Here is a 12,045-nt window from a genome sequence, read left to right as displayed (position 1 = left end):
GAAGAACGCCTCATCTTCTGCCTCGGAACACTTCAACCCCAGGGCATCAATGTGGATTTTAACAGTTTCCTCATTTCCCCTTCCCCCACCTCATCCTAGCTTCTAACCTCCAGAAACTCGGTCCCCTGACCTGTCCGGACTTGTCCGACCTGCCCAGCTTCTTTTCCACCTATCCACTCCACCCTCTCCTCCCTGACCTATCACCTTCATCTCCTTCCCCACTGACCTATTGTACTCTATGCCACTCTCTCCCCACCCCCACTCTCCTCTAGCTTATCTCTCCACGCTTCAGGCTCTCTGCCTTTATTCCTGATGAAGGGCTTTTGCCCGAAACGTCGATTTTGCCTGTCCTCGGATGCTGCCTGAATTGCTGTGCTCTTCCAGCACCACTGATCCAGAATCTGGTTTCCAGCATCTGCAGTCATTGTTTTTACCTGGATGAAAGCATAGCATTGTCCTTTCCACTCCTTCACGGTGAGGGGTAACCTGATGACAATCTCACCATTCCCATTGAGAACAACGAACAAGAGGCAGCGAGATGATCTCAAAATTGAAATTGGCCTCACCGAACATCCTGCTTCAATCTGCCACTAAGGTCGCCTCAGCCCAGATTCCACACAATCAGTTTGAGTAAAGTTCAGAAACAGCAAGGAGAAACAAATGTTGGGGAGAGTTGCATATCGATTTCAAAACTGCAGTACAAGTTTTGTGCATGTAGTATGTACTGAAATGTTAATGTATGTCTTAGGAAAAATGTTAAATAGCAGCTGCATAAGATGACACTCATCGTCCACTCCGTTACGATGCAGCTGTCAAATGCCTTTGGAAGGGCACAACGAATAGAGGAGATGTGGCAATCCCTGATATCAATGTTGCAAGCAATTATTTTAACGAGAAATGTGTGAACATCCTACACTATATTAGGAGGTAGGGAGTCTGCAGAATGCATTGGACTCTGTCCCCAATGACCTCTCCCAGGCTGAATTGATAAGGAGCTCCGAACAAAGGTCAATGTCTAAACACATGGCACAGGAGTCCTCTTGAAAACCTTTCTCCAAAACAGTAGAAAATAACAGCAACATGAGGAACTTGGAATGCTGCCTTAAATGACAGAGAACGTGTGGAAGTGCGGACACTGCCTAAACAAGAAAAATTATGTGGAAGTGGCAACTCCAGCCAAAATAACAGGGGAATGTGGAATCGGGAATATTGTCTGAAAAGAGAGGGACAGATGGAAGTGCAAATTTTGCTGATCGTATCAGTGAACACGTGGAAGTGGGAATCGTGTCCAATAAAAACAGGAAACATTTGGAAGCTATAATATATAAAAAATAAAGAGAAATGTATTAGTAAGGTTGTTGTCCAAAATAATTGGAATATGTGGAAGTGGTGATACTGTTTAAACCAACATCACAATGTGGTTTCTGGAATGTCATCTCAAATGAAATGATCGTGAGAAAGTATGAATTGTTTTGAAAATAACAGGAGGATTTTGAGGTGGGAATGCTGTCTGATGTTGATTTAATTATTCATTGATATATTTAATGTCACTCATATCTCGTTCCTAAACGTCATGAAACGTATTTTATACTGTCGCCACTCTCTAGTGCCATCTTAAAGCAAAAGAAACATATGTAAAAACACAGAATATAATGTCAGAAAATGAATAAATAACATCAGATAATTCACAGAATCGCTACTGTGTGAAAACAGGCCAGTAGGCACAAAAGGTGCACACAGACCTTCTGAAGAGTACACCGTCCAGATTCATTCTCCTATTATACTACATTTCCCATGACTAATGCACTTATCTACACATCCCTGATTAATACGGGCAATTTAGTCTGGTCAATTCACCTAACCTGCATATCTTTGGATTACAGAAACTCTCCAACTTTACTGCTCTTTCAGGGGGCCAGGCACGAGGGTTGCTCTGGCACTGCAACTGGAACAAATATCGCTCCTCTTCAGCGTCATTTGCTTCAACTGATGCCTTTGCCACTATGAGTCCTCGCTGGACTTCACCAACACAGACAGCACTGCTGCTGACTGGTGCAGAATCTGGCAACCTGCCGTCACCATGAGCATTTAGAAAGCACTGGCTGGATCAGACAGGTTCAACATGGATTTGTGAAGGAGAAATTATGCTTTACAAATCTGTTGATTTTGGGGAGAAATCAGGATGAGGTTGTTGAGTTGGGCAATCAGACATGGTCATGATTAATTATGCAGCAGGCTCAAAAGGCCGAATACCCTCCTCCTGCTCTTGTCCGAGGTGCTTCTCCGAGACGATTTCGGACATCCGTCGGTCATGTAGCCCTGGCTGAGGCCGCCAGGTGTCGTACGAGGCTCAAACACACCTCGACCACTGCCTCAAGGAATCTGCGTTCAGACTGTTTCGACAATGAAGAAGCCACGGTCACCTGTCCGCGCTGCTGAGCCCACTTATTGCCACAGAGCTCTTCACTGAAAGTCAAATAAAAGGAAATAGAAGATTATAAAATGACAACGGGAGAAGAGAAAAGTAAAGAAACGAAAATAAAAGCGATTGAGCAGACGACCCCGTGCTCAGAAGCCCAAATCCAACTCCATTTTACCGTAAACCAGGGACAATGACAGGAAATATGTGGAAATAGGAATACTCTATAACATTGCACCACCATATGAACTGATATTTGAACACTCAGCAGTCTGCACTTGCATGCCATCGACAGCAATATAATGTCTACTATGTAGGACAACTGATACCTGGACTCTCAGAATTGTGCAGACTCTGTATTATCTATGTGATGCAATGTCTACAGTACTGCAATGTACACAGCGTGAGAAGTAGTGTTAACTGCTTTTCATCAAATTCTTATGGTAAAGCAAAATAAATCCTTGACACTAATTTATAAAGCACCCAGTGACAATTCATTTATCTAACTCTAACATTGAACAAACTAACTGAAGTATTAACAAACTGAATAACCCCCTTCTATTTACTAAATAATACCTAATAAAAGATTCATAAAGAAACCTGACAAGATTTGTTTGGCGTGCTGTTCCAATAGATACAGGTCCCACCTCTTTAAGAAAAGCTAGAATTTTGTCTACCAAATTATAACCAAGTTACATGTCTTCCGCGGTGCTGTTTTGCCTTCTGTGTTGATTCTACATCAGCATTATTCTCTAGTTGTGTCGAAGTTACCGTTGCTATTTCAATAGTGTTTCCCCTCAGTCGTAGAGAACCTGTGAGAGCTAGACATTTTCTGTCGGGAGCTGATGACCGTTAGTTTTGGAAGATGGCAGCCAACTCTGAGGCCTTTGTTCAACTGCCACCTTCTTTTTATACAATTGGTGAGATATCAGTACGTTTTAATATCGGATTGGTCCTGTGTTGTCAGAACCATCAGGCTTAAATTTAAGGAAACTAAGCACCTGGTTCAAATTGATTTCCTCAATTCAAAAGCCGGTTACCTTGGTTAAAAAAAACTTGCTGATTGTCCTAATGACTTACGGCCTTTTGATACACATTTCAGTTCGGGTGCTTTCTGTGTACTTGCAAACTTTCAAGCTACTGCTCACCGTCATCCATTTTAAATCTCGAAGAACAGAAAATGGACATCATCTACACAAGCGGGCATGCAATGCTTTCATGCCAGCATTGTGCAAACAACAAAATTCTAACTTCCTGCCTTACAATCCACAAGTTACCTTTTCAGTTTCACAACACTGGGATCGCATTTAATTGCAGCAGAGTACAGTCTGAACATTGAACACACAAGCTTACAAAGAGAGCTTACAAGCTGGACCATTTCTAGTCTTTACTGTGTGACAATGCAAACTTTGTTAAACTCTCAGACTGAATGGAGCCTTGTAGACAGTGAAGTCCGTGTTGGTGGCGAATATTTAACAGACAGATGAACTGTTCAAAATGGTCAGAGACTGCTTCCTGTCACATCACTGAAATGTAAGTATTTCTGTCAATTGTGCCATCCACTAGGCGTTTGGGCTGCTTTTCTATTCGTGTTCTGAGTTTAGTCTGCAGTTGATTCTCACAGACTGATTCTCCACAATAAAAGTCGAGTTACTGAGGGCTCAAGTGGTGCAATGGAAGTGTTCTCTCTTTGTTTCAGGAGATCCAGATTCATCTCCCAAATTTCTTCATCATACCTAGGAAGCACGAAACCAACTTTAAAATAAGGGCAGTGTTTTCATCAAAATTAATCATAGTCATAGATTCATATAGTCCGGCAGCACGGAGACAGGCCCTTTCACCCAAGCTGATTAAAACCAACTAAAAGGTCACGCATACTAACCCCATATCCCTGCACTTGGCCCTTCTTGGTTTATCCTTCTAAACCTTTCCAATCCAATGTATTTGTCCAAACGCATTTTGTATGTTGCTAGTGTACTCGCCTGAACCAATTCCGCTAGCTGATAATTCCATATGCCGACCAGCCTCTGCATAAAAAAAATGATCTTCGTGTTCCCTTTTATTCATTCCCATCTAACCTTTAACTGATGCCCTCTTGTCCTTGACTCCCCACCACCGGGAAAAACTGTCCTTGTCTCTCATGATCTAATCCAATCCGGTGAGATCCCCCTCAGTCTCCTATGCTATAAATAAAATGTTCTAGCTTGTCTAACCTCTCCCTATAACTTTGAAAGTTGAGTCTTCGCAACATGCATGTAAATACATTCTGAACTCTTCCCAGTTTAATAACAAATTTTCTATAGCACGCTGAGCACAACTGAGCACAGTACTCCAAGATACGACCTCGCCAACGTCCTGTGCGACTGCAAAGTAGCTTCTCAATTTCAGTACTCAACGTCCTGTCGGATGAAGGCCAGTGTGTCAAAAGATTTTTTTCACTGCTCTGTCTACCTGTGACTCCACTTTCAGGGAACTGCGCTCCTGAAAACCAAGGTCACTCCGTTCCAGTTAACTCCTTAATGCCTTAACTTTCACAATGAAAATCAAATCTTGATTTGAGTTTACAAAATGCAAGGCCTCACTCTTATCCATACTAAACACTATTTGGTAATTCTCAGCCTGATTAAGGTCCTTCTTCAATTTATGATCATCTTCGTAACTGTCCATGATTCCGTCTACTTTATGTACTGCATGTTGCAGGTAATAACGTCAAGTTACCCAATATGCCTTCTAAAATCAAATATCCAATTATCTTCTAAAATCCATCTTATATACCTGAACTGTTATCTTCAAGGACCAGTGCATAGTAAACCAAATGTTCGAGATAGGGTTCGGATTCTAGTTACATTTTGTCTTAGTTATTGAAATGTCATTATAATGAGCACAACGTGGATCCAATCCTCAACGTTGATCTGTGATTATTAAGTACAGAATAGTTTCTCATTTGCTATGAATTGTCTCCTTCTTCCGGTCATCGCATCGTGCAGCGGACAGACTCAACAGGGAAAGATGAAATCACTGGTTTTCCTGCTCATCGTCTTGGTGTTTTTCGAGCTCATTACTGTGGATGGAGAATCTAGAGTTTTTTTTTGTTTGTAAGTACAATTATTTCAAAACGGATTTCATCACCATCAGCTCCTCAATCGTGTGCTGTTTTGCAATTGAATTTTGACATTTATTTTGCTTTCTTTCAAGCAGCTAGAATCCCATTCCTGCCAGTTCTGAATGAAAAGTTAACATCTCATTTTGGAGAATTTTCGAAGAACTGTTCAATTCAATTTGCTAATTATCTACCCTCAAAACTATGCACGAAGAACTGTTCTAAGCAGCCTGGTTTCAACATGTTTTCAAATCTCTTTTAGACCTGCCACTCCCGATCTCTGCAATATCCTTCAGTCGCGACAACAATTCAGGATCCCCATACTATTCTAATTATGATAAATTTAGAGATCAGACAGTCAGTCATTGTTTGGATTGTATTCAACTGTCTGAGCCCCGAGCTGTGGAATACACTCCGTAGGAACACAGTTTTTTTTCTCTAAAACAGTACTTAAAATGAAGCACGATACAAAAGTGTCTGGTAAACTGCTTGCATATATCCTTCTGTTTTTTTTTTAACTTTCTGTATGAAAGAAAACATTGTGCACAGAGTTGGTATACATATCCATTGATAAAGTCACACGGGAAGCATTATGCTTACTTCTGGTCCACATGTCTCTCGATAGGACACTACTTGAAACATTGTGCTGAGGGATGGCTTCGATCCTCTTTGGTATGACGACATGAGAAATCTGTGAAGCGTCCTACTTTCCTTATCCCTCGGTTATACAACACTGAGAGAACTATGCATAGCGCTGGACTGCATGTGGCTCGACTAAGTCACAGTAGGAAAACTGTGCACATTTCTGGTCTCTGTATACCTTCCTTAATCCCCCAGGGAGCTCTGTACAACTTTCTTGTCCCCATATCCTTTAGTTAAGCTTCACCTTTTCGCTGTATATAGAGATATTTTCAACTCCGTTTGTAAGACCACACTGTACATAGTTGTGGTCTCCACATATCTCAGTTCGATGACATTTGTAGGTCAGATCACACCTTTCTCTGTGACCACACTTGGAGTATATCGACACTTTTAGTCTTTACCTCCCTTAATGAGACAGTACTGAGCGCACTGGGCACTGTTATTCTCTTTACATCCCTTGGTAAGTCTACACTGGGAAGATTGTGCAGAGTTTTGGTGTCGGCCTGCTTCGATTGGACCACACCAGCAGCAATGGATACAGTTCTGCTGACCTGACTACTTGGCAAAATGACAGACGGTGGGTTAATCCTACTGGTGGGGTCCTCATTGAATTGTTCCTTTTTGTCTTACAGTCCCCATACCACCTTGTGAACTCAAAAATGAAATTTGTAGGGAATCCCGTTGTCTTCCGCATGAAATTCGACAAAGTGACGTTTGTCTCGCAGAGAACTACTGCTGCAAGTCAAACCGGATGTGAAGCAAAAAAACATCTAATGTGAGAACCGTGTGAGGGACCAGCTGATTTCTGTTGATCAACTGCGTTCCATTGTGTTGATCAAATGACACTTGACTTACTGCTTTCTGATTTGTATAAATAAAATTAGTTGCATTGCCTGTTGTCTATGCTGTAGTTTCTCCGCCATTTGATGGGGGCGAGGGGGAGGTCGTAAAATCAAGCAGAACTATTCCAACAGCGCCATCCTCACAGAGTTATATCGTTTGGCCACAACCATTTGTCACGATTCTGAGGGAAACCTGTCATATTGGAAGAATTGGTAAAGGAATCGTCATTCTGGTTTGCACCTACCACCCTCCTTCAGCTGACGATCTTGTCTTCTACAACATTAAACAACAGGAATAAATTGTTGGTAAGCAGTCAGAAATCCTAAATCATTCTGGCTTTCGGCATTTAATCGCCTTCACCTTAAGAGCCTTGGCTTCGCCAATGCCTATTCAAATTGATTTAGGTTTGAGTGTCAAAGTCTTGGTGAGGGAAATCACAGAAAGGTAAATAATGTCCTTGCCTTCCATCTTTCAAATCTTCCTTCCTCGAATACATTTATCCACATAATCATTGGTAGGAATAAAGGCCACTCAGTCCAAGTGAAGATGCAATGTTGCCTTCACACAGAGGACACATTTCTGTTGTTGGGTACAGTCATTGAGCGAAATCGAGCAGAGCCTGGACCGATCAGTAAGTTCCAATTCGGGCATTCATGTGACGCTATGGGGTTTAACACAATCACAATATCTTGAATAATGTTGTAGCGCATTCCTCATGCATAATCCTCTCAGAACACTCCTGACGGACTTCTGCCAATTCATATTACCTTGACTTTGTGTACAGATCGCCAGGGAGATTTGGTGAATCTCTGCAGTCCATTATTAACTTGGTTCACACTGTTTTTTCAGAGCGTCCGTGGTGTTGTTAACAGATGCTTTTGAATGTAGCTCCGAAACATTCACTCTGATTTCATAGAATACTGACAGTGTGGAAACAGGCCATTAGACCCAACAGGCTCAATCAGAGCCTCCGATAACCATCCGATCTCGACGCATTCCCCTACCCTGTAACGCTACTTTTCCTCTATCCAACGCACCTAAACTACACTTTCCTGAAAACTATAGGCAATTTAGCATGGCCAATTATGCTTGCCCGCATACCTTTGGCCTGTGCGAGGAAACCGGATAACTCGGAGAAAACACACGCAGACACTGGGAGTTGTCTGTTTGTAGGTGCTGAAAGGCTTGCTGAGTTCCACTGGCGATTTCCCATTTTGTTAACCACTGAGACAGAAGGCCCGATTTCAAATTCTACTGATTGTAGAAGTATGTTCTAATATATTCAGCCGACAGAGGGTCCCTGTACAATGAATAGAGCAATGGCAGTCTCTCCTCCCACAATTCCACCCGTCTGTGAAAGGGTTCTATCTTTCAGCTTGTGTGTCAGTCCACAGGAACAATGCGAAAGTCCTGGGGGCCCGGAGACGAACCAGTCTCTATTCCAAACGCTGAGAATAATAGTAATAGTACTCTGGATTCCTGTTTCTCCTTCCATCCAAGCCAAAAGGGAGAGGCTTCATTGAGGCTGCAGGAGAGAAGGTCAAATGTTGTTCACTCTCAACTGTGAAGCTATGTCCCCAAAGATACATGCAGGTCTGCATGTTTCATTTTGTGCTTTTCTGACCCCATTCACAATGCCCAGTGAAAGATGTCGGTCCCCAAAGAGAGCCATCAGTCACCCACTGACCAAAGCCTAGGGCAAGGAACTCTGTCCATTGCCCATCGAGATCAGAAACACAAATTCCATCCAAATCTATTGGTCAATGTGGCTGAGCCCAAACTCTGTGTGTTCAACCGGATCTCCCTGAATTTAAGCATTTTAAAATCAGCTTCTAACACTCGATTTGGGTTGGGCTGTTAGATGAAGGAAGGTGTTACTGGAAGAGGTTGTTCCATCAGATGTTACTTGCAGAGTCTGGATATCGGAGTACGACCATGTTTCTCAAAAGCACACCACACGAGGCAGTCTTCACCTTGGATTCAAATTGCGTTCGGATCCTTTTCTGATATTCCGTCTTTCTTTCAGTGGACACCTAATATTTACACACAGAATGGCATCGGTGGAACAGATTGTGCCATCATGACCGTATTTTCGTTTTGTGATCTTGCTGTGCATCCATTTTTTGAGTATATTTCCCTTTCTCTATCATGAGGTTTCATGAGTTAAGTCTCTCTCTGCTTCCCCATCTTTCAATGTCTCGTGACATCTCACCCTCTTTCTCCCTGATAGATTCAACTTCTCCAGACGTTTGAATGTTTCTTTTATTTTATTCACTCAGGGATTTGGTATTTATCACCATACGCAATTGCCACTTCAGAACGTAGTGCCTTTTTGAAATATTATATTTCAAGTGTTGTAGACAAATTCCATAGTGCCGTTACAAAAGGAATTCCAAGATCTTGACCATGCAGGAACAGCAAAATATTTCAAAGTCAGGATTGTGAGTGGCTTGGAGTGGGGACATGCAGGGTGTAATGTTCACATATATCTGCAGGCCTTGTCCTTCCAGGCAGAAGTGGTCATTGTTTTGGCAATTGCTGTCTGCGGATCTTTGGAGAAGTTAAGCAGTGCGTTTTGTAGTTGGTAAACATTGCTGCTACTGTGCATTGAATGCGGAGGGACGTCATGCCTGTGTACCGCAACATGAAATGTGAACTCTTTTTTTACTTCACAGATGGTGCCCGACCTGCAAAGTTCTCCAGCAATTTCACTTTTTGTTTGTCCCTCACTCTTCTGAACATTTCTTATTCACATAGCCATCCAGAAGTCTTTTAAATGTTACACGATTATAAACCTGCACCACTTCCTTGGGCAGCTCATTCTAATCATTCACAATCTATGTGTGAAAGAGTTGCCCCTTTGGTCCCTTCTACATATTTTCCCTCTCATGCTAAGCCTACGCCCTTTTCCTTGGACTCCCTATTCCAGAGAAAATGATTTGTCTATTTACTCTATTCTTGACCCTCATGATTTTATAAACCTCTATAAGTTCATCACTCAGCTCCTGACTCTGCAGGAAAAATAGCCCCAGCCTAATCAGCCTCTTCCTCTATTTCAGCCTCAAAACCTTAAACTCTGACAACATCCTCGTAATACTTTTCTGAACCTTTCAAATTTCACAAGATCCTTCCAATAGCACAGAGAACAGAATTGCACACAATATCCCAAAAGTAGTCTAATCAATGTGCTGCACGGCTACGACACGATCTCCAACTCCTCCAGTGAAAGCAATGACCAATAAAGGCAGTAATACCAAAAACAGCCTTCACTGAATTATCTATCTCCAACGCCACTGAGCAGCAAAACTGTTTACAAAGTGCGACTGCTCACGGCAACCAATTTGAACACGGAAAGCTGCCACACGCATCAGAATTTTCGCAAGTGGAAGAGCTGTGCTCGCTTTGCTGCTGACGGGGCGAAGACAGCAGTAAGAACGCTGTAACTGCATCAATGGGCGTTGGCCAATCCGGAAGATATAATAGATTGTGTGGGTATCTGTAATTATTTATCACATGGTCAACTGAATGTTTCACAGTAATGCAGACTGCTTCGCATTTCAAGCAGTGAAGAGTAATCAATTCACATGACTGTTCCATTCACATGACCATGGTTTGAACCCAATCCGCACGGGCCTCTGGGACTATTCACTGGAGAATCATTTGAGATCTCATAGAAAGGGTGTGCGTGCACCACTCATTTGATAGCTCCTCCGAGGAACTCAGTGCAAACTAGGGAAAAGATTGCTAGTGATCCTGGCAGCCTTCATCTGGTGGGAGCTTTTGCTGCCAATGAAAGATGTCGTGCTTATTTTTTCCTGGTACATCTCGAAGTGCTCAATCTTCTGAAATATTGATTAGCACAGATGGCGTCCAATTAGCCTGTTGCACCTGTACTGCCATGAAGGATGATCATGATTGATGTGTGCCTTCATACAATCAGAAAATTGTGATACCAGAATTGGAAATAAAAGAAAACATATTCAGAGGAAAAGCTATCAAGCTGAGCATCAACCATTTTGATGAAAATAATGGCATTATCATTTTCAATACAGTAGCCAAAACGACTGCCCGCCACTAATCTATCCTTACTTCCCTTGCAAATCCCTCTAACATGTCATACAGCTTAAAAACAGACTTTTGGCTCAAGCTGATCCATTTTGGTAAACATGTCCACTTATGCTAATCCGATTTCCCAGCACTTCGCTCATATCCTTCTAAGATTTTCGGATTCAAGTATTTGTCCAAATGCCTTTTAAGTGTTGTTAATGTACTTACCTCAATGACCTCGAAGTTATACCTAATTTCCATCACTGTGCATGGTTCGATTCTCCATGTCTCTAAGTTTGACCACACTGGAAGTAATGTACACTGTTCCAATAATAACAAACCTCTGTTAGACCATACTAGGAGCACCGTAGTATGGTGCACAGTTCTCATCTCCATTATGCTCAGTGTGATGCTGTTTTGATGCCACAATGTATTGAACATTTTATTAATTGAGACCTCATTTACTTTTCGCAGTTAATGAGCTGGAACGTGAGTGGAAAGGAGGGATCTGCAGAGAAGAAGACTGTCATGCAAATGAGATTGCATGTAGTAGGAGATGCTCCTTCAATGCCATCTGCTGCTTTATTATGTGACACAAAAACGGGTGTCTTCCGACTGTAAGAGTCATCTGACTTCCGACTAATGCTCGCTGTCATTTTTATCAATCGGTTTCTGCTTTATTCTGAAAAGTTAACCATCCCCTGAACAACTGCTTTCTAAAAGATGGGAGTAATGCTCACTGCATTAATTATCACATCTTGGTCGTCTCTCAGTTTTTCACAGAGATTAGTTTATGCACACTATGACAGGAGAAATAGAGAGGTCCAAAATGGAGGGACACATTGCCATCATGGAGCTGTATTATTATCTACACAACCAATGCCACTGACCCCTCCATTACTGTCCCTAGCTGTGTCTATCTCTTCATTTCTGCACTCTTGCTACACATCTCCCACTGCCGGTTTCCTTGCCTAAGTTTCCCCCAACATTCCAG

This window comes from Chiloscyllium plagiosum, chromosome 49 (assembly GCF_004010195.1).
Source record: "Chiloscyllium plagiosum isolate BGI_BamShark_2017 chromosome 49, ASM401019v2, whole genome shotgun sequence".
Classification (NCBI taxonomy): Eukaryota; Metazoa; Chordata; class Chondrichthyes; order Orectolobiformes; family Hemiscylliidae; genus Chiloscyllium; species Chiloscyllium plagiosum.
The sequence above is the reverse complement of the archived record's forward strand: the minus strand, read 5'-3'. Positions refer to the sequence as shown.